Below are 24,344 nucleotides of genomic sequence, written 5' to 3'. Positions count from 1 at the left end.
CGCATGGGTTTTGTACACTTCTGTAAACTCAGACAAATTGCAAAGTGTCCAATTGAAGTTAATAGGTCATTCTGTCTGAATTACTATCTATGTTCATATGGTGATGGGGTAGTTCACAGAGAGCTCCCACCTAAGGGAAAAAGTGGGTGCTACAGAGGTCCTCTCTGGTATTTATGTTTCAAAAACAATAACATTTGTTTCTGTTTGTTTTCCAAATATAACCCAACTCTCTGCTCTCTAAGATATTCCTTAACTTATAAAACTTTTAAAAGAATTAGACACCATCTCAGCTCTTAGGGTCACCTTCTATTTAGAGTAAAGAAAGGTGGCCCCACATTCAGAGTCCATCTAAGTTATAGTTTACCTCTTACTGTCTTCTGGTTTCTAACGGTTCGAGGGCTATTGTTTTATCTTCACAATTCACCCCAGGTTGTGAGTACCCCCATTTTTCTTCACTCCTCAAAGCACCACAGAGACTTTCTGTCACTTGATTTCAGAGAGCAATTCAGTTCTTCCTGGGTCTTCCAATTCTCTTTCCAGATCATGCCTTATGTTACAAAAAAAAAAAAGCAATCCACTCCTTGAAAGGAACTCCATCCTCACAAATTATCTTTTAACATTAAATATTATTCTTCCTTTTACAATGACCTAAATAAACAGAAATCTCTCGGGAAAAGTTAATTTCTCCCTCCATTGATTTCTTAGAGTCAATGCAATGCCAACAAAAAATTCCAACATGCTCTTTTAAAGGAGAAATTGAAGAGATGATTCTAAATAAAAATAAGAAAATACAAAAACTAGAATAGCCAAGATAATAGTTAAAGAAGAAACAAAAATTTGGAGAACTTAGACCACCGGATTTCAGGACTTACTGTAGGCTAATCCACAGTACGTAAAATGGTGTGGTGGTGTCACTAAGAGATATTAAGAGAGCTGTGGAAGAGAAGAGAGAGATCAGAAATAGAAACACATATATACAGATGCTTGATTTTCAACAAAGGCACCAATGAAGATCAATGTGGAAAGAAGGTTCTTATAAATGGTTGTGGGAACAATTGGATATCAAATGAAAAACTATCAACTTTGACCTCTACTTCACACCATACCAAAAAGTAATTTGAGATGGACCTTAAAACGAAAGCTAAAAATGCTAAATGATAAAGCTTCTAAAAGAAAACATGAGAATATCTTCAGTAACTTGGAATGGGCAGAAAGTTCTTAGACACTAAAAGCATTAATTATAAAAGAAAAAGTAATAAATAGTATTTCATCCAAATTAACAACTTCTACTTATCAAAAGACACCGTTAAGTGAAAAGATAAGCCATACTCTAAGAAAATATGTACAATATGATACCTATCAAAGGACTCATATCTAGAATATATAAAAAAAATCAATAATAAAAAGACAATCCAACTTAAAAATAGGCAACATATCTGAATAAGTGCTTCACAAAAAGTAGCATCTATATGGCCAATAAGAGAGTGAAAACATTCTAAAAATCCTTAGTCATCAGTGAAATACAAATTAAAATCACAATGATATACTACAATATACCCATCAGAATGGTAGGGGGAAAACAGACTGGCAATACTAGGCGTTGTCAAAGATGTAAAGTAACTGGAAATGTCATACATTGCTGATGGGAATGAAATGTTATAAGTGTCTTAGAAAAATGTTTGGTGATTTCTAATCAAGATAAACATCATCTACCCTGCGACTTAGCAATTCGACTGTTAGGTTTATACCAATGAGAAATGAGTGTATATGCACACAAAAGACTTGTATAAGAATGCTCATGGACGTTTTATTCATAATAGTAGAAAACTAGAAATAATACAAACGTCTATCAAGAGAAGAATGGATAAAGAAATTGTTATAAATATACAAGGCGACTACCTTCCATGTGTGGAACACTATATGGCAATAAAAAGAAATGAACTTGGTGGCCTGCAACAACATAGAAAATTTTCCAAAAAACTATGTTGACTCAAAGAAGTCAGCCACTAAAGAGTACAACTTCAGAATTCTATATGACTTTCAAGAATAGGCAAAATCGGTCCATGAAGCTAGAAATAAGAATAAGCGTTACCCTGAGCTGAGGCGGTTGAGTGCTATTGAGTGGAGGGGGCATGAGGTACCTTTCTGGAGTGATGGAAATGTTTTAGATCTTGATCTAGGTGACGGCCACATGGGTATATAAATAGGTAAAAAGTCTTTGAGGTACACACTTAAGATGCCTGCATTTTATAATATGGAAATTACATCTCAATAAACACTGAAAAAATTAAAATAATATTGAAAATGCTTTTTCTAAGTTAGAATCTCCCACTCCACTTCCATGGAACCCCCAGAAAAACTTCAACATTCTACCATGTCCTGTTTGGAGAAGTATATCCTCCCATCTCTCCCTGTAGAGAATTACTGAGTAATTCACTTATTCAACTGCTATTTATGGAGCATTCACTATATCCTCCAAAGAGCAGAGATGGGGGAAGCACCACTTAATCCTAGAGTACACTGGCCCCGTGATTGGCTCAGGGCTGGCAGCCTAGGCTCCTGAGTAGAACCCAGGAAGAGAGCCAACTCTCAGTTATGAATGCAAACTTCTGGTTTAACTAGAAATCCAGGGGCAGGTGCCTCACAAACAGACAGCAGAATGAGTAGGTAGATGGGAGCTCCTTGCCTCCATTTAATCCCTTGTCCTTTCTCTCATGGGCTTGCTTGACAGAACGTGTGGTGGGGGAGTGAAGAAGGGGGCTCATCTTGACAAACAAAAGGTTGCCAAACCACCTTCAAAGGAGTTGAGATAATTCAATAGGAATCATTTCTTCCCTGTGGAGTGCCAAGGAACTGATGGCATCTAGGGTGGTTTTCTAGTTGAGGGCGAGGTCAGAGCCAGCCTTGTAGATAAAGGGAAGGAGGTTAGTAAAACATGTTTTCCAAGCACAGGGTTACATGGGGTGGGGAGGGGACCTAGTGTGTTCCCAGGGTATGTGCTGGCTGAGGGTATCTGGTACCATAGTCTCCAGGGAAATCCTCCTAAATATTTTCCAACTTTCCTATTCTGTGAACCAGAATTAGATCCAGGCTCTGTTGCTAAAGGCATAATCAGCATATCATTGGTGTTCATCAAGGATTGTACTCACTGTCTCTGAATAAGCCAGCAACCAAGGTTCTTTTTTCAAGAATCCTAGGCTTCAATGTAGAGAAGCAATGTTATGTATAAAACTTCGGTAAATCCCATTCTATCCTTCTTTGTTCAGTCTCTATCCTTAACTCCTAAGAATGCTGGTACCTTCTCTTACCTTAAATATTTATAACCTTATACCAAGAAGTATCAACAACATTAAAATATTATGTATTTGTGGCATTTTTATAATTACACACTTTGCTATTTAAGACTTTTAGGAGCAAACCACACACAAATAATTGTTTTAATCAGCTTATAGTACAATCCCTTAAAAGAATGTACATAGAATACTCTAGAATTTAAAAAAAAAAAAAAACCAAGTGAGATTAAATTAAACATACCCATTATAAATATTGATTCCTTTGGAATAATACCTAGGGAGGGCCAGCCTGGTGGCATAGTGGTTGAGTTCACATGCTCCACTTTGGCAGCCAGAGGTCTGTGGGTTTGGATCCTGGGTGCGGACCTACATACCACTCATCAAGCCATGCTGTGGCAGTGTCCCACATACAAAATAGAGGAAGACTGGCATAGATGTTAGCTCAGCAACAATCTTCCTCACCAAAAAATATAATAATAATAATAATACCTAGGAAGATACTTATTCCAACAAAAACCTCCTCTTTGAAATTGTCCCTAGAGCTAGTTCATGAGCAGCAAATAACAGAATGACAGATAAAATGAAACTCATTATTTTATAATTACAGCTTTCTTTAATTAAGACAGATGTTGGTCCAGCTTACAATCATAATCAAAATCATTCTTAAAAAGGATGATATGGGGCCAGCCCCAATGGCCCAGTGGTTAAAGTTCAATGTGCTCCACTTCAGCAGCCCAGTGTTTGGTTCCCAGGTGCAGAAGCACACCACTTGTCTGTCAGTGGCCATGCTGTGACGGCAGCTCACACTAAAAGAAAAAAAAAAGGGGGGGGGGGAAGATTGGAAACAGATGTTAGCCCAGGGCAAATCTTCAACAAAAAAATAAATAAATAAGGGATGATAAGCTATAAATGAGACAATTAAAAAATATCCACAATTCAAAAGTGTGATTTAAAAAAAAGTACAGTAAGCAGTAGCAGTATTACAAAAATAGGTGACAAGCCTCCCAAGCAATGCTTTAAAGGAAACAGTAGTCATTTTTTGTAAGACCTTTCTGTGAAATTGTAAAAAAACGGAAACCCACCTAATTTCATTATATTGTTAACATTCCTCTTTCAGTTGAGTACATGCGCACATCTATACCGTGTATCATGTCACCACCCTTTGAATGATCTCTTTTTATTTTTTAAAAGGTAATTTGTAGGGGCCGCCCCGGTGGTGCAGTGGTTAAGTTCTCACGTTCCGCTTCTCGGCGGCCCAGGGTTCGCCGGTTCGGATCCCGGGTGCGGACATGGCACTGCTTGGCAGCCATGCTGTGGTAGGCGTACCACCTATAAAGTAGAGGAAGATGGGCATGGATATTAGCTCAGAGCCAGGCTTCCTCAGCAAAAAGAGGAGGACTGGCAGTAGTGAGCTGAGGGCTAATCTTCCTCAAAAACAAAAAAATAAAAGGTAATTTGTAAATTTTCCTGTTAATAAATTAATATAAATTAACTGGAGTTCAGAAAACACAGAAGAGTATAAAGAAAGTATAATCACCTATTATCCCACCTCAAGAGATTAATCGTTTTAAAGGTGAGTTTTGTATATGACCTTAAAAAGGATTAGGATGAAGCTGAGATGGCCCAGCCGGTTGAGAACTAACATTCAGAAAACTAGTATTTATCCTGTAGAAACTGACTACTGTGGGGAGGATCAAGTCACAGCATTCCGTCTACAGGTCAGACCTCAAGTAATCAACGCCAAACATATGAGTGCCTTTGGCACTAGGGATTCTTCAATCTGAAAAGCAGTGCCTTTCCCAGCTCAGAAAGCTAAGTCCCACAGATCGGAGCAAGCCAAGCATTGTCTGTCTTTCCAGGCAAGTTGGCCTGAGTAAAACAAAACAGGAGGTGCTATTAACTTCCCCCTCTGGACTACAGAATGGGAGCCACTGCAACCTTTCATCCACTTGCCACTGTCCAATCCAATCAATCCTGCCAGCACCTATGTCCAGAAAAAGAAAGGCTCCACTCTTCCCAAGGGCCCTGAAGTCTACCTCTGAGGGCTGAGGTAAGGAAGAAAGCATTCTTGACAAATACCTTCCAGAGTCCTGAAGTCTAAATCTAAGTTTACTCATTAATCACTGTACTTGTGCGCCAACAAAGGTACACGGCATCTGAATTCCGCCAGCTATGTTAGCAGAAATCCATATAAAACCAGCTGAAAGGGTACTTCCTCTTTACCATCTTCCTGTATTCCTTTGGCCATGCTAATGCCCCTCCCTTCTGTCTCAGTCACTGAGCTGGATGCTGACTCTATGGACCTGGAACCGAGTAGGAACCACTCTGGGTTGGACAGGTAGACTTAGAAGATACTAGCATATAGTGAAGGCTGAAGTAATAGGACTGGGTCGTGTCTCCAAGGAAGAGCAGGTAGAGAATGAAGAGGAAAGGATCAAATTGGAGATCTGAGGAAGCTTCAAGTCTGGTAGGACCCAGTGACCGACAGAATGTAGGGGACAAGGAACAGGGGCATGCACAATGAAACCCATTTTTGAATGCATACTATCTTATCATTATTTGCTATAAAGCTCTCCTTATAATGAGCATCTCAATGGCAGGAACTTAGTCTTATTTATCTTTAGGTCTTCCTTAGCATCCAGCAGGTGCTTAATTGATATCTATAGGAGAGAGAGGAGAAGAGGAAAGACGAGAGGGTAGAAGTAGAGAAGAAGGAAAAATTGGAAAAGATGGAGTGGGAACTAGGAAAACAGGAAGGAAGTAACCAGCCAAAGAGATAATATTTCCACAAGTATTCCTTGTCCAGCCTACTTGTTATTAACTTAGAATTTGGTGACCAAGTCAAGCTCTGAACCAGAAGAGACATGGCCAGAAGGCTGGATATAGAGTGTTTGAATGCACGTGCAGCAGAATCTACTGCTGGGGGAACTCAGGGTCAGCTCCTGGGAACCAGCCTCCAGAGCAGAGATGAGGAGCCCTGCTCCCACTCAGAGAGTACCCAGCGTTTCTAGATCTAAAAGAGAAAACAATGGAAACGTCAGTAAAGTCAAGGCTTCTGAAGTGAGGATATCTTCACTGGTTTTTTGGGCTGCTTTAAGAGAAAGCAGTAAAACGGATCCTGGAAACTCAGTTGGCCAAATACTGAAAGGAAGGCACAAAAGACTTGGTAGCAGCTAAATAAATGTCTATGATTATCAGTTCACACTGGTGCACTGGCTTGTAGGAGATAAGACTGTCAGGTGGCAAAAAGAGGGCAGAATGGCGCTGGTTCACAGGGCATTCATATCACACTGATGGTGGGTTCCCCACAATGACAGCAAATGATAGGTCTCCAAAGGGCTGTGGTCTGCATCTTCTAAAAACTCCTATTCATTTTCTCCCAAAGTTTATCTCCATTTGACTTTGTCAGTCCTTGAAGCTAATAAATTATGGAACTACTTGCCTAGAAAAATATTTTTTATGGAAAGAATCAATTGTAATCTAGAGGAAACACTCACTGTCTGAATTCCAACAAACCTGTTCCCTGATATGGCTGAGTTCTCACACTCTGCCCAAAGGCAAGAGACGTACCATGAATAGAAACAGGGCAAGGCCCTTTATCCAACACTCTTGCACTGTATGCAAGTTCAGTTCCCTAATGGGAGGTTCAGAAACATCTTTTTATCTGGCCCTACTTGGAAATTTTTGTTTAGTCTGGAGAAACCCAAACGATACAGTTCTTAAGATTCTGTACTTTTTCACTTTGGCTTTGTGTATGCTATGTGCACCAAAAAACTGTCAAAGCACAAACTCATTTCTAGAGCAATTTAAAGTCGGCGCATGCTAAACAATGAATTTAAATACTGTGTTGCTTTTCCGTAGTTCCTTTCAAGCACAGCATTAAGTCTCTGGGTTTTTATAGGAATTTCCTTAACAATTCGGTCAGATAATACTTCCTCCATTTTCCAAATGAAAAAATATTTTGATAAACGGTAGAGCATAGCCTATTTCTTTTGATGGAGTCCTCATTACCTGCTCAATTTTCCCCTCAACTTCCCCTCCTGTCCCCTCCCAAGAAGGGCATTAAACACCAATCATTTCTTTACAGCATTCATATACACACACACAATCATGGATACTGTCTTGACTACATTTTCTTATTTCCTATATTCTTGATGCTCTGGCATTTGAGGCGTTGATCCTAGAGAGATTGCCCCTTTCAGAGCTAGCTAATTCCTAGATAGCAAATGAGTCCCCTGGGAGGGAGCCTTTAATAAACAAACCAACCAATGCAGGGTCCACACTCCCAACTCCATCTCCTTTATCAAATTCTCACACACCACACCAATATCCCCACTACCCTAAATCACCCCAGGGCCAGGAACCAGACAACTAGGGACCACCCCTATAGCTCAGAGCCTGCCAAAATTATTCAATTCTAAACTTACTCAGTGTACCTTCCCTGCCCCACCCACTCCTTCCCAGGAAAACCCTAGTAAAGGCTCTGGGCCATCCTCTGCTCGCTCTCTCTCTGACCCCTGATCAATTCTGTTGCTTCCCTATATTGCCTGCATGGCCTGGTGTGTTGTGCCTCATGTTTCTAGGGATCTGTGAGCACAAAATTCTTCCTTCATGACAATCATTTCTGTGTCTGTTTGTCTTACCACACCTGATTAGAACAAATCCTGGGTACATTTTTAAGACATCCACATGCTGAGAAAACCCAATAATCTAAATGATTTGGAAGTCACTCACTTTTAGTAGGCCACCTAAAAATAGAGGGACAAGGATGAGAAATTGTAGTTCAAGGCTCTCATCCCCAGGGAAGAAAGCATCGTCTAAGTACTATCTCAAAGCTCATTCTATCTAATTGGGAATGAGAGTCCTTACTTCAAGTACTAGGCATGTGAACCAACTGTGTTTTTATAAAACTGTTTATGCAATGTGTATATACATGTGTGCTGTGAGTTTCCTAAGATCAGGCATGATAACTCACACTTTTTTGCTTCTGCTATAGCTCCCAGCACAGGGAAGGATCCCATTGCATAAACAATATTTTTTAGTGATTAAGACATGGCCACTGAAGTTAGAGTTTGGACCAATTTATGGATCTGTCACTTACTACCTTGAGCAAGAAGTTACTCAAGGCTCAGTGTCCTCAACTGTAAAATGGATGTAATGATATGACATACCTCATAGAGATGATGAACAATTAAATGACTAATATATGCAAGAAAGTTAGGAAAATTCCTAGACTATAGTAAACCTTTAATAAATATTTTCTAATATTATTATTATGATGGGTGCTTTAGGGTAGTGGTTAAATTAAAGAGCATTTAAGACAAAGTCTCTTCTTGTTATGGTAAAATTGCTTACATCTATCTATCAGTTTAATTAGGAAAAAACAAAACAGAAAGGGAACATTTATTAAGCACTTTGAGTAATCCAGACTCTGAGCAAGACCCTTTGCCTTATTTATTTCATCCAATCCTCACAACAACACTATGAAGTAATGTCCTATCTGTTTTACAAATGAGGTAACTGAGGCTCAGAGAGACCAATCTCCTCAAGATAACCCAACTTTTAAGTAGCAGAGTCAAAATTTGAACAAAATTCTGTCCAACTCTCAAGCCCACTAGTCCTTGTTGCCTCCCAAGTAGAACTGGAATCCAACATCCTTGGAAAGCTCCATTACCATGGGAGTTCCGGGGAAGTGGTAGAGAGGAGAGACAATACAGTGATGTGTTCCTTAGCAAAGAGAAAATACCCAGAGTTGCCACTGTAAACAAAGAACACAGAGTAGACATATAAGCACTGAGGGAAAATACAAAAAGACAGAAGTAGATGAAACAGGAACTGGTAGTATCTAAAAAGAAGCGGAAGAAAAAACTATAGCATCACAAAAATGAAGTTCACATTGAATGTGGCACTAAGGAGACTAGACCCTGCTGCAAATATAGTAAAAGACATGGAGGATGTGGTGAGAAAAGTGAGTAAAACAAAAAGGAAGCAAACAAATGGCTACCAAAAAAAGTTCAGAGAAAAAGATGATAAATATGGAAGAGATTAAGTGAGAAAATATGAGCAAAATTCACATCCCTGAAAAAGAAAACCTAAACAATGGAACAGTAACATATTTCAAGATACAATTCAAAGTGACTTCTGCTTGTATCACAGGTGGCATTCCCCCAGGACAAGGCTGTCCTTGCAGCGTGGTCTGCCTTCTCTAAAATGCTAAATCAAATCTAGCTCTTCTTCAAATCCAGCTCCATCAGCCAATCTCAGGAGCGAGCGCAACATTTTGAATAATAAAATTGATCCTTCAGGTATAAAAGCCATATAATTTTTCCAATAAAAAAGGAAAGATTTAAATCTACAAATTGAAAGATACATCTTGTCCCTAGGAAAAAATATCACAGAACAATTGTTCAACTTCAAAGATAAAAAGAATTCTTTTAGTATCCTGAAAAAAATACGGAGTCACTCATAGAAAGTGAAAAAAATCAGTGCTAGAAACAGTGAAGCTATGCCAACAAAGTCCTCCAGGAAAGAAAGTGTGACTCAAGAATTTTATTATCCATCAATAGAAGTATAAAGACAATAGGTAAACATTTCTGAAAATGCAAGAGCTCAGTGACTGAAGTTTTTCATTTGAGGACGTTACTAGAACCAAATATTACCCAACGAAGAGAACAGATAGGCCTCACTAAAAGAACTGCTGGTTATTATGTGTATTTCATCCAATTAACTGAGGGAGAACAGCTAGACAAATGTGAGTATTTTATTTACACAACAGAAGGTAAATGTTCTAAATCCTGAGCATGTATGTATGAAATAATTAACAACATTTTTAGACGAAGAAGGGACGACGTGCGATGACTGAAGTACACTGAGCTGTGCCCTTGAATAGTCAGAGTTAAAGACCCCAGTCAAGAGTCAAAGGGGTGGACCCTGAAAGCCAGGATGTGAGGGGAGAGTTGTAAGTAGCCCTCTCCAGAGAGGCCTCAGCCACGACAAGAAAACTATGGGTAAGGGCCTTAGTGAGCGAACTCAAGGGACTTTCAACAGCGTCAGACTGTCAGACATCTGCTGTCTTAGGTTGCGTTCCTGAGAAGCAGACCCTGAAATGAGGCTTCATGTGCAAGCCAGTGATTTATAAGGAAGAGTGTTCAGAAAATCTGGTACGAGGGTGGGGAAAGAAGACAGAGGAGGAGAAGAAGCTAAGGGAGGATGAGATTTCCAGCACAGTCCCAGCCTCGGGCTGATCCCACAGAGAGCTCTAGAGAGTAAATTACATCTCCGAGTTGGTCCTGTTTTACAGCAAGGCAGCTAGGCTTGCCTTGTGCTGTTCCATCAGTCATTGGCTGTGAGGGAAATGGGGAGACAAACTCCCAGACTCCCAGGCACGCCCAGATCTCTGCACCTATAGGTGAAGAGACTGCAGTAGCCCAAGGGCATTTTCTTAAACAAAGTTGCAGTTACAAGCCACCCGGCCCACAACCCTGGGAGAGCCAGAGATAACTGAGTGTGGAGGAGTGGCAGAAGAGCAAGGCTGGAGAAGGTGGGAGGTGGCCTGCGCCCCCAAGCACATCTGAGCTGAGCCAGGCCCCAGTGAGAGAAGGGGAGATGTGTTCACTGGGAGGAGAGATTGAGGTTTGGATTCTATATTAGTCCAGACTTTTTAAATGAAGAGGAGGCTACCTGTTAATACCTGAAAGTGACTGGTAAAACTAAGGGATCTACCAGAGAATTGTCTGTGGGCAAACAGGTAAAGAATATAGTGAATTTCAAGAGTTGGTGATGAGCAGAAACAAAGTTCCTTTCTGTGTGCACCAAGTTGGACTCCAACTTGTTCAACAAACTGCTGACAGATACGTGCTGCACACCCCACAAAGATGCTGAGATTCACAGGGATTATCTCTGCAGAGACACGCAACACATCGGTAACAGCAGTTGCCCCTGGGGAAGGGAACCAGGTGGCTTTGGGGCAGGAGTGAGAGAAGACAATTTATGCCTTTTGAATTCTGATTATAAACATATATTTTTAAAATATATAATCATCTAAATTTAAAATCTTTTAACTAGTAAGGAAAGTAAAGCAAATAGAAAACCAAATAGGAAAATAAGCTGGAGCTGGGCATGGCTTAGTTTGCAAAATGTACAACACACAGTCTCACCTCCTCGCTATGGAGCAGAAGGAAGATTTGGCTCCGAGTCTCTGGCTACCAGTATAAAGAAAGGAACACCCACGATTCACAGCATCCATCAGGTGAACACAAACAATTTGTTCAGGAAAAACAAAGCTATTCCTAGAACTAAGGTTAGAATTAAATTTCTCCTTGTGGGTCCTCTCTTTTGGATCCAAAAAAGGAGTGAACATCCTCACTAACCTCATTATTGTAAAGACAGGGGCAAAATTCATAGAGCTGCCAATCTTACGATATTTGTTAGTATTAGTAATAAGAGCTAAAGGTGATATGGATCAGGGATCATCGTGGGCTTCATAAGTGAAGTAATGAAATGATGGCAATTATTTGGCTTTAGTAGGAAAGATGGGAAGAAAATTAAGGGGTCTACAGTGCTGAATCATTAGGCTGCTGCTGCTTGAAATTCACTTAATCTTCTGAGTCAGATGCAATCAACTGTGCACCAAGGATTAAATTTCATGATGGTTTGTCTTTAGATAATATTCAAGCTTTGAGGCCTGTGCACAAGGCAATGAATGAATGATATAGCTGCCCAGAACACTCACCTAAATATCTTCACTACAACCCAAAGTAAATGTGAATCACTTACCACTACACACCTATTAGAATCGATAAAATTAGAAAGACTGACCATACTAAGTGTTGACAAAAATATGGAGCAACTGCAACTCTCGTACACTGCTGTTGGGAATATAAAATGGTGCAATCACTTCAGAAAATAGTGTGACAGGTTCTTAAAAAATTATACATACACCTACCATATGATCTAGCACTCTACTCCTAAGTATTCACCCAACAGAAAAGGGAAACTATGTCCATACAAGACTTGTACGCAAAAAGTAGCAGCTTTATTTGCAAATAGCGAAAAACTGGGAGCTACCAAAGGTCGAATCAATAGATGAATGGGTAAACAAATTATGGTAAAGCCATACAATGGAGTACCACTCAACAATAAAAAGAAATGAACTATTGATACATGCAAAGTCAATGGTTGGGTGGTTCTTACAGGCCAGGAACTTCACACGGTTTCATTTTAGCCTCACAGGCACCCTATAAGGTAAGTATTATTTTCTTTTTAGAGCTGAGGAAACTGAAACTTAGAGAAGGCGAGCAACTTGTCTGGGGTCACTCAGCTGGTGAGCGGCAGAAGCAGGACACAGACCATGCCAGGCTGATGGAGAGTCCTCACACACACTTTGACCAGCAGGGAGTCCTTTGGGTTCCTTGGACCCACCAGCCTCTTCAAGGTGAGGCAGTACCATCCAGGAGATGACCTCCCAAAATGAGATGGAGTTCAGAGCTGGTGGGGAGAGGGCATCTTTGAAGGAGAAGAAACTTTTTCTTTTTTCAAACAATGCCCCAGATGACTCACCCTTTCTTGTCACTCAGCTCCAAATCTTCAGGACTTAATCTTGATGTGTCAGATCTGGGGACCTGTTAGAGTGCTCCCCAGAGAGGCTGCCCTTCTGTCTCAAGGCACAGGTCTGCACAAGCTGCAGCTCCACCTGGGCACCTATTACTGAAGCAAGCTGCAATTTGATATTCTCTTACTGTTTACTTCTGCCTTAATTACAGGGTGGGGGAAAGAGCGCCTAAGGTTTGCCAAAAACCTGGGTGATTTTTTTAAAAAGTTCCTTCCTTTCTTTCCAGTTGTTCAACTCTGTTGGGAAAGACAAGAGGAATGCTTTTGGAATTGAGCTTGCTGCTGAGTTGCCAGGGTTTAGAGATCTCCGCAAAGGTCATTGTTTTCTGTAAAGGTCATTATCTTTTCATGAAAACCCCGGTAAAGCATGCCAACGCAGGAAAGCCACCAGCTTGCCAAATGTCCAGTGTCCCAGTCACCTGCTCTTCCTGCCCTCGGAAGGATGTGGATGATCTCTGGAGTAAAGACATCAGATCGGTTTTGTTCCTTTCTTGCTCTTAAATCAGCTGCAAAATGCACGAACAAAGCACACACAGGACGATTCTCAGAGCCCTGTGCCGCCTCCTCGTTAAGCGCCAGCAGCTGCTGGGTGTTGCATAGAGCGAGATAAGCAAGATGACATTCGTGGCCATTCATATCCTGAGTGTAGATCATTGTGCTCTCAACGGAATTTCTGAGGTTTCCAGCCCCAAAGAATACCCTACCAGTGAAAATACGGAGAGAGGGTGAGCTCTGGGCAGGGGTCCTAGGCAGGGTAGGGGGTGTACAGCAGGAGTGGCAGGCAGAATCAAGCAACCAAATCACGAGTTACTTGCTCTTCGGAAAAGCGGCTCTGCTGACAAGAGAATTAGGGCAGGATGATTTTGGCAAGCCTCATGTTGTGTTAGCTGCACAAACTTTTCCTTTCCTCTTATGCAGCCGCTTAATAATTGGGTGGGAGCTTCTTTTCACATTTCATGGGGAAGCGATTCCTGTCCGATGTTTTTCGAAGGGGTTCCACCTTAGGTTTGCCAGGCACACACAATTCCAGATGCAACTCTGAGTCTATTTTGTTTGAGAAGATTAAAGTTTGCAGCTCTCCTGCCATTGGCAGGGTTTTCATTTTGCTCCTTTCCTCACAGTGTTCTCAAGTTAAGCGATTCTCACCCTTCTCTCTACCTCAAGTCTTAATGAAAAATATGAGGGAGTGTAGGAAGAACCAGAGGGTGGCCAGGGGCCATTGGCATCTAGCTGGAAGCTGCCAAACCACGTGAGTGTGTCCTAATTGGAGACATTTCCCTCGCCCCAGTAGGGGCCTCTAATTTACCTCGCTACGGGCAGATACTAATTTTCATACCCATGGGGGGGCTTGTTGGAGGAAATTATTTCAATTACTTCCCTTCCATCTTCCTGCCTGTTCCAATATCCTCTATGTCCCCATCCCTTCCCCCCACAGCCCCGCCTCGGTCACCCATCATCAGCAAATATAACTACAGCTCTGAATAGGGCTCCCGCATGTAAAATACCAGTGCCCCAGAAACAGTCTGCAGGGACCCCCACACGAACCCTGCACCCAGGCCACCACTCTGAGAGTGTTCTCATCATCATCTGAGGTGGGGCGACAATGGGGACCTCAAATATAGCAGGGCTGTACTGGCATGTGCTCCCACATTGGTGGTGCCAAAAAAAAAAAAAAAAAATCTCTCCAAAGAAAATATCCCTATAGAAAGATTTTAAAGAAAAAGATCACTAAATATATGAAAACTTCCACTTCATGCAGATTATTTAAATATATATGTATATATCCTTTCCTCCATCCCATTCATTCATACATTCATCCATTTAATTTATATCCATTTAGAGCATACTATATGCCAAGCACTGTTCTAGGCACTAGAGATTCAGGAGGGAAGGAACGAAATTCCCCGCCCTGTGGAGCTGACATTCTGGTAGGAGGAGACAAAAAAATAAACACATAAGTGTATATTTCAAGTTATGACAAGAGATACAAAGAAAAAGTAAGCAGGGAGATAGAAAGTGATGGAGATTAGGAATGATGTTTAGGCCATTATGAAAGCCCTCATTGAGGAGGAGACAGGCGAGCAGAGAGCTGAGGGAAGCAAGGCATGAGCCATAAGGATATCTGAGGGAAGAATACACTAGGCAGAGGGGAAAGCAAGTGCAAATGTCCTGGGGTGGGAGCATGCTAGCAGGAGCAGCAAGAAGGCCAATGTGGCTGGAGTAGAAGGAACAAGGAGGGAGGAGCAGGAAGCAAGGTCCTTGAGGAGGGGGCCCTGATGGGGTAGGCTCAGAATGAGATTGGCAGACTCTGGCAAGTTCTGAATTCTGAACAGAGGAGAGGTGCCATCTAACGGTGTAGAAAGATCACTTGGGCTGCCGGGTGGGAAGAGATTGAGTGGTCAGGGACAGAAGAGGGGAGCCCAGTTCAGAGGCAACTACAGCAATCCAGGCAAGAGGTGATGGTGCTGGGACGAGGTAGAAACAGCGGAGGTGGTAGGAGAGAAGAGTTTCTGGGTATGTCGAGAGGAGACAGCTGCAGGATTTGCTGATGGATTGGTTGCCTGGAGGCCTTTGGTCCTGAAACTTGTGGTAAAAGAGTAGACCTAGCAGTGAGTTCAGGGAGGTACAAATGCATCCGAAATGGCGGTTTCTTGAATTCTGGCCATTAGGCAAGGGGAAAGGCCCCGTTTACTGAGCACCAACTATGTGCCAGGTGTGTCCTTGGGTACTCTCACAGAAACTTCCTCCTCACAAGTCCTTGCAGTAGGTTTGACTATTTCCACTTCAAAGATAAGGAAAGGGATAGAGACCTGAACCTGTGTCTGCTTGACCCCAGAGCCTGTCACCCTGAGCCCCTTACGGAGGGACAGCCCCTGGAGGTGTGCATAGCATGGTGGCTCTGTGAGGTTCCACAGGCTCAGCAAGGGTGGGCACCAGAGTGAGAGAGCTCTGACACCCTCCTTGGCTTCTCATCAGAGCTCCAGGGCGGAGCTGCAAGTCCTGGGTCTGACCCAGCACTGAGCTTCCTCAGTGGGATCCAGAACGCAACTGCTGGGGCTGCAGCTGCCAGAGCCAGGAAGGCTAAGCAGGGAGAGGCAAGAGGTCCTGGCAACACTTTCAAGCCCCGGGTCCAGCTGTCCTGTGCTGAGAGGGAGGGCACCACTGTGCACTGCCCACAGCCCCTATAGTCAAAGCCCCCTGAATTCTGCGTTTCCATACTTTGGTCTCCACACCCCAAACTTTCAGCTAGCCATCCTGGGAGAAGCCCAAGTTCGCTGACTCTAGGCTGTCCAGGACTGCTTGGAGGAAACGGCCCACTCGACCCCAGTGCACCTGCACTGGGCGTAGTGTATTTCTCCTCTGGTTGCCAGAGCAACGGAAACAACAGTGACTGTGAAACCCCCTTAACACCACAGCCCAGGCTGACCCTGACCAATGGAAGCCAGACTTTGCATCTTGGTTGCTTCGCTTTTCTCCCACCCACCTAAAAGCATCTGCTCCAAAACCAAGAACTTACCCAATCCTCAGACTGAGCTGAAACTGTTCTCAAAGCTGGATCACTGAGCTCTTCCCAGCATGCCTGGAATTCTCTGATCCCCAGCGCCCCAGGGAGAGGGTGGGAAGCCTGGATCCATGCATGGAGCAGAGCGTCCGTCTAGGGGAGAGCACCCTGGCGGCCCCTCCTTGGACCTGCTGCACAAGCTCCTTTACTCCAAATCCAAGTCAAGTGGGCAGTTTCCCACGGTGAGGCCATGGCCTGAGTTTGTCCCCCAACACTTGTGGGTCTGGGTACTGCCCTTATTAACAAATCCCATCTCCTGAGAGGCGCTGGGCCTCTAGGGCCAGCCCTTTCCAAGGGGGATTAGTGTCCTCCTCCCACACAAGGAAGGTCCCATGTTGAGAGGACAAGTGATTTACAGTAATTTATGACACCAACCAATTGCTGTGAAAATGACTGGAAAACAGACAATTTGTCCTGCCCTTTAATTCACAAATGCACATCATGAACGAGAGACACACTTGCTTTGAAGCAAAGTATAGAGCTCCAGACTGGAAACTGCAGCGTACCAAGCACTTGGCTGGCTCCTGTTTCCTCTCTCAGGCTGCGAGAAGAGGAGAGAGGATGCCAGGGTCCTTCCATCCATTCTGTTAGGCTCCACCACCGGAATTATCCTGAGGGTGAGGGCGGAGAGCACCGCTACGCTATTTCTTTAGTTCTCTCTAAAATCCCACAAGTTAGATATAGCATTTCCCATACACTAGAAATGAGAAAATTAAAGTTCACAGAGGTTAAATGACTTGCCTGAGCTCAAATAGCAAGCAAGTAGCAGGACCAGAACTTGAATCCAGATTTCCTATTCCACATTGTACTCCAGCGGCGTATTGAAAGGCCTAAATAAGGGGCTCCATTCTTTGATTATTGCACACTGAAAAGCAAGGCATATGTACCAAGCCCTATCTTTTCATTTCTTTTTTTAGCTCTCTCTATAATGTACTCTGTACTTTAATAGACACTCAGATGGGTGACAAAATAAAAGAGAGCTCTCACTGAAAACTGACTTTCAGTTTCCTTTCTGCTTGCAAATTTTTTCAGAGAGAGTATCTCCTATGCACAAAACACTTTGGTCATTACAATGCTAGATGATACATAGTTCCTCTACTCATCAAACTTGCAACGGCGCTGGGAAGATAAGACGTGGACCCAACTAACTACCATACAAAGCAGACATGGTCTGTGCCCCAAGAATGGTGCCCTGCAGGGCACTGGGAGGTTCCAAGGGTGAGACATCACTTCTGTTTGGCAGAATCAAGGAAATCTTCCTAGATGGGTGATTTTGAAGCTGGGGCTTAACACAGGATTTTAATAGACGGAGATTGAGGATTTGGGCTTTTAAAAAACATCCATTTGGGAGCCAATCCGGTAGCATAGTGGTTAAGTTTGTGCACTCCACTTCAGCAGCCCAGAGTTTGTGGGTCCGGATCCTGGGCACAGACCTACACACCACTTATCAAGCCACACTGTGGCAGGCGTCCCACATATACAATAGAGGAAGACAGGCACAGAGGTTAGCTCAGGGCCAATCTTCCTCAGCAAAAAGAAAAAAAAAAGTCCATTTGTACCTTATACTTAGAATTTTACTCAAAAAATTTTTGAAATAAATAAAAGTGGGAATAATATTTCTGATATCATTCTGCTCCCTTGACAAGGAGCATCTCCAAGGAAACCAGGAGAGAAAAAGGAGAGTGTCCAGAGAAATAAAAGGCAGCAGCCCGGTTCGTCTGACGCTATCTGTCCTAAGCCCATGTAGAAAGCCATGCCACCCTCTCTTCCCTCACTGTCTGGTGCCTGCCTGCCTGCAGCAGCCAGCAAAAAGCTTGGCACTGTTGTGGGGGGCTGAGTTCTGCTCTGCTTTATATTCTCTGTTCGGAAATCAGGTGGGTGCTCATTTCCAAGCTAGAACAAGACAGGCCTTGTACAGACAGGTGGTTCCAGGACCATTTTCCCCAAGAACAAGGCTGTTCTTCCATCTTCTACTAGGACTTTGAAACTCTGACCCTTTTTCTTTCATTGCTCTCTTGTATCTCTCTTTAATAGATCAGATGACCGTTTGCTCTGCAAAACCAGTTTGCTACAGCAGGCGACATCTCAGGTAGGAACAGAGCATGGGATATGTCTGGTTTGTACTTAGTTCCCCCCGCCAGGAAAGCCCCGCTCCCTTTCCCCATTCAGCCTGGTTCCCTCCTACTCAGCCCTTGAAGCCCCGCTCAAAGGGAACCCTTCAGGGAACCATTCCCCTCCACACATCTACATCTAGGTCAGGTTTCCCCATGACATATTCTCATGTAGCTCACCTCCCTGGTTTGTAGTTATGTGTTATTGTGTATCTCCTCCACCACATCTTAACCTCCACGAAGGAAGGATCACCTGGGAGTATCACCGTGTCTGACACATGGAGGGCACTCTGCAAATAACTATGGACCAGACCACTGAGAGGCAGCCTGATGTAGCAATAATTGGACCCAGACAGACGTTGGCAGGAATGTTGCCTCCAAACACTTACCGTTTGGACAATTAATTATGCTTCCTATGTCTCAGCTTCCCCTTCTGCAAAATGAGGATAACAATATCGATTTCACAAGATTATAAGAAAAATATAGATAAGAGCATCTAGCTGGCACTTTGTGAGTGCTAACTCAGTAATACTAATTTCTTCACTTCCCTTGTCACCTGAGGTGGCTCGCCATGGCTCCCAAGGGTGCCCTTGACCTTGACCTTCAGGCCACACAGACCTTCCTTCTAAACCCTAGAGTCCACCCTACAATTCAAGACTGAAAATGTTCCCTGGGGCTATCTGAAGCTGAGTTGAGAGGTTTTATTCATCCTGTGTCTGTCAGGATTCAAAGCTGCAGGCAACAGAAACCAACTCTTGTTCATTTAAGCAGAAAAAGCAGTTACAAAAAGCAAATAGGAACAAGGTCACAGGCTTTCTACCAAGAACAATGCTCCAAATCAGGCTACAGGGCTGGTCCAGTGAGGCACTGCTCCCATCACTACTGGGCACAGACACTGTGACTGGTACTATGTACATAGCCAGCACTGGACACTGGATGCTGGCTATGGAACCACAGCCCATGTTGCCTCTAGAAACTAAACGTAGTGTCATTGATGTCCCACCCTCACCAGAATGGGGTCCACCAGGTGCCTGTTTTTGCTCTGAGTCAAAGTCTAGGACGCCACTTCTGATTGACGGAGCCAGGTCAACATGCCCAGAACCTAGTTCCAAAGTAGGCTGAGAAAACCTGGGTCTGACATGTTCAGCTTCTCCAGGAAAGAAGGCTCTGCCTGATCAGGTTGGCAATTTCCCCCAAAAAAGAGAGGTGATCAGTCACAGGGCATCCAAAAGGAATGACAATTGCCTGAATTTGCCCACCTCCTGCTTCCTGGGTTTCTCCACACTCAACACTTGCTAGCCTCATGGACTGAGCACTCTAACTAACTGCTCCCCACCTACAAGCATTTGCTAGGTGACTCCTTCCTGCCCTATATCCCTGTAAGTCTAAAATATTTCCATTTTCCTAACACCTTCCTCATCCATTTATATCAGTTCTCCTCCTCCAAAGTCATTTGCCCAGCACTCTACACGCATGGAACACAGTCAATCCATCCCACAGCTCAAGTCATTCTGATTTCTAAAGTTCGATTTAGTTTACAGTTACTCTTGCCCTATGGAGAATGAGAGGAATTTCGAACTTACATAGTATTTCAGGGAAGAGCACCTTCTCTCATATGGCCACCTGTGTCAATGTCTGAAACAGCTGGTCTCAGTGAACATTACGCTCTTAAGACAGTTCTCAAAAAAAGTATTCTTTGGCCAAATGAATTTGAGAAAAATTCCCCTATGAGAGTCATAATACACATTAGTCAATTAAAGGCTCTGAGAAATCATGAAGTAAAGAAACCTGTTGAATTTTTCAACCCAAGCTTCCGAGGCTTATTTGACTACAAACCACTGCCACATTGTTATGTTGTCCTGACAGCTTTTCACATCTAAAATATGCTGCAGCAGAGATTCTTCCAGATCTACACAGAAGATTCCTCATGCTCCCTTCTTCGTGTCTCCCCTGCCTCCCTAAATAAAATTATCACCAAGGAAGTGATCCGGCACTGGGCTTAGAAAAGGGGAACAAGGACAATGAGGGGAGGCATAGCATTAGATCCTTGCTATTCAAAGTGTAGTCCATGGACCAGCAGTCTCAGCTTCACCAGGGAGCTTGGGAAATGGAGGATATTGGCCCCACCCCAGACTCCACCCCCAGAAACGAGTATCTGCATTTTAACAAGATTCCGAGGTGATACCTAAGCACAGTGAAGTCCGACCCAAACTGGCATAGATAACTTCTACACCTACAAACTCCAATTCCATATGAACATTAAAGGAATTCAACTCACGTCCAAACTTCCTTAAGTAGATAAATGTGTCTATACCCGCAAGGGATTTGGTTCCTCCCTCTAGGATTTTACACAGCTCAGCATTCTTTCACAGGGAGGGCCCACACCCTTTGGGATTCTGGGACTTTAAGGAAACCTTAAAATTTTGTGGTTTGGCCACAGAGAAGCTGAGCTGACTTCTATGATCTTCTTTAAAATATCCTATGGGAGCCCCTGGCCCCCAGCACTGAGGGATGTGCGATTCACACCATTGTCCCCTTGCACACCCAGAAGGTACTACTGAAACCAGCTGCAGAAAAGGTAGCATTTAGAAATCCAATTCTGCAGAGTAGAAAAAGAATTCTAAAACGGCACTTAAGTTTTCTGCAAAAACTAATCTCTCAACCACCAACATGTGTGTTAAGATATGGTGGATTTTAAAAAAATGTAAACTGTAAACAAAACCAGTTTTGGCATCTCAGCCTCAGCCTGCCTGCCACCCCATTCATCTGCCTTACTTTACAAAAGGTCTTACTAGTTCCCATAATGCCCTGCTTTGCAGGGTGGGATTTCAAGGGATTTGGAGTGAGACGGACCTCGGTTCAAATACTGCCTCTGCTACTTACCAGTTCAGTGGCACCAACTGTTCTCTTGGCTGTGGATTCCTCCCTATAAAATGGAGCTATGAGGACCAGCTTCTCAGAGCTGTTGTAATGAGGACTCCAACAGGTAAGTGTGAGGTGTGGCAGCAGTGCCTCACTCGTGTCAAGAGCTCCCACCACATTAGACCCTCATATACCTTCTTTCCAAGCCCACTCATGGAGTGTCAGCTCAGGACTTCCCTGCCCACAGACCTCCAGCCTGAGGTGACCACCCTCCTAGAAAGCTGTGGAAATGACAGCCTGGATCCTCCCTCACTCCCCAACCACCTCGCCTTTACCCTCCTACTTACCACAGACCACAAGCTCCAGAGGCTGCCTGGAGTTTTGGCAATTTTTTTCTCCACCTCCCCAGCAGCCCCGCGGGACCTCTCTTGACCTGCGAAGGGCTTGGGAAAGGAGGCAAAGGAAGAGAGCTGGGGAGGAAATGGGTAGAGGAAGGGTTGGGGGAGTCCTTCCTCCAGAGACCTACACTCTGGGGTCTATCCTCCCTGATTCTGAGAAAGAAGGAAGGAAAAGGAAAATTCACCATGTTTTCCTCTTAAGCTATGGGAATAAGGTAAATAATGAACCTGCTTTCTTCTACTTAAAATTGAAGCTGGTAGAAGGTGATCCTCACACATGGGTACAGATTCAATCTATGGACGTGTGATATCGTAAAGAATACATATTTAGTCTTCTTCCATTGTTCCTGGCACAGAGCTCCTAAAACCCTTGGAATTTCCTAAGTGAGGAGAGCTATAAAGACATCTCTTTTCATGTTAATGACATGACTTTTTAGACCTCACCTAAGGATGGGGGCTGGTTGCTAGGAAGACTAACCATGTGATTAGAGGGTTGGAACTTTCAGTCCCACCCCGCTGACCTCCAGAGAAAGGAGAAGGACTGGAGATTGAGTTCAATCATCAATGGCCAATGATTTAATCAATCACGCCTATGTAATGAAGCCTCCATAAAAACCCAAAAGCCTGTTGTGCAGAGAGCTTCCAGGTTGGTGAACAGGTGAAGATTTGGAGAAAGTAGAGAGCTTAGAGAACATGGAAGTTCCGTGCCCTTCCTCATACCTTGCCCCATGCATCTCTTCCATCTGCATGTTCCTCTGAGTTTTCTGAGCTGCTCCAGGAAGTTAATCAAACCTCAGTGGGGGTCACTGGAACCCCCAATCTATAGCTGGTGAAAGCTTGCAACTGGTGTCCGAAGCCGGTGGGGGCAGTCTTGTGGTACTGAGACCTTAACCTCTGGGGTCTGATGCTATCTATCTTCAAGTAGATAGTGTCATAATTGAATTGAATTGTAGGACACCCTGCTGGTGTCTAAGAATTGCTTAGTGGTGTGGAAACCCCACCCTCACACATACACAGACCCAGACCCAGACACACACACACACACACATTGGAAATTGGAATCATTTGGGGGGAGGGAGGAAAATTACTTGTAAGTCACCCATCCCTTAGAGGGAAGAGACAGAGATATGAACATTGGATAATCAGACCCCAAGTGACATGTGGATTGAAGCTGAAAAAGACCACAGGCCACAGACTGATGCTTGCTCCAGACCCACTTGTGGGCTCATTGTCAGTACCAAAGGAACATAATTGTTAATCATCCCAGATATGTTTTCCAGATAAGACAACTTGTTCTGTGGACTGAGAGCACACATATTAGCAACACTAACAAGGTGGAGATGATCAGTGTTATTAACAGCAAATCATATGCTTAAATGTACTGACTAGCAAAAATACACAATAAGACACTTTTCTGAAATATGGTCTACAAATAACTGTATTTTAAATAGTCAACAAAATGATTTTTAAAATTCAACAACAGTTCTCAGTTTCCTGAAGTATTTGAAGGAGGCCCAATTTCTACATCCAGGGCTAAGGGTGGGCCACCAAAGGATTTAATGTAGGTCCCAGACAGGGGACCCACCCAAAGCTGCATCTCATTTCACAGAGCTACTCAAAGTGTGGCCCATGGACCAGAAAGGTTGACATCACTGGGAGCTTGTTAGAAATGCAGAGTCTCAGGTCCCACCCCAGAGCTAGAGAATCAGAACTCTCATTTTAACAAGATCTGCATTTTAACAAGGTCTGCAGGGGATCCAGGCACTCACTAGATTTTGCGAAGGGCTATTTTAGAACACCAGAAACTCAAGGGGTTATTCACAGGTTCCTTCTGAGGGTAATCAGAGGGAGGCAGATTCATTCTGTCACAGTCACGAAACAACAATAAAGGGATAGTGCTTTTTGTGGCATTACTCACCAGGGCAGGGGAATGGCAGCTTTGTTCAGAGATCCCCTGACAATACTCCTACTCAGATAAATTAATGGTCCCAACTCATTTGTGGACTCTTGAGGCAGGAACAATCAATTCACACGTCAATGTACCCATGGATCCACATGGCCCCTATGAGAAGCCTACAATTGTGTTGTAGGGCTCACAAGGCCTGGGAGGTAAGCTTGTCTTGTCCTTACTCTTTATGGCCACACTCATTAACCTTCAACCAGCAGCCATTTCATAACATGGATGTGCTGGAAAGTGCAATGATAAGAGATGGTGCAACAGTGAAATGGAAGCACGGGATGAAGGAAGAGGAGGGAAAGGGAGGGGTATTTTACTACTTCTACAGGAACTGTGACTAGTGTGATGTGTGCAGGTTCAGGCCTGAGGTAGGGATGAGGAAAAGTAGAGAGGGGTTAACAACGGACACCAGTCTCTGGCTTTTACTGAACAAATTCAAATGTGTTCTTAAGGCCCTGTGAGCTTCTGAAAATTTCAGACAATTTATGATTAGAGTATTCGATGAAATAGTTTAAACTGAGCAGAAGAATGGCCACACCAAAAGATTTCTAT

At 43.4% G+C, this 24,344-nt stretch overlaps 1 long non-coding RNA gene across 2 annotated transcripts in view; it reads right to left on the bottom strand.

Moving 5' to 3' along the window:
* The window catches only part of LOC138919943 (uncharacterized), a 71,056-nt gene that overhangs the window by 1,661 nt on the left and 45,051 nt on the right, over positions 1–24,344 (bottom strand). Inside the window, exons 1-3 of one of the 2 annotated variants that reach the window (XR_011430536.1) lie at positions 12,852–13,434; positions 4,376–4,622; positions 365–4,099 (exon numbers count right to left, since the gene is read on the bottom strand). This is a non-coding gene — a long non-coding RNA (uncharacterized lncRNA). Of the gene's footprint in view, positions 1–364; positions 4,100–4,375; positions 4,623–12,851; positions 13,435–24,344 lie in introns of those variants that run through there. The other variant, XR_011430537.1, reaches the window with a different exon arrangement.

The sequence above is a fragment of the Equus caballus genome, chromosome 21, assembly GCF_041296265.1.
Source record: "Equus caballus isolate H_3958 breed thoroughbred chromosome 21, TB-T2T, whole genome shotgun sequence".
In the NCBI taxonomy this organism is placed as follows: Eukaryota; Metazoa; Chordata; class Mammalia; order Perissodactyla; family Equidae; genus Equus; species Equus caballus.
Note: the sequence above shows the minus strand (reverse complement) of the source record. Positions and strands in the feature narration are given on the sequence as shown.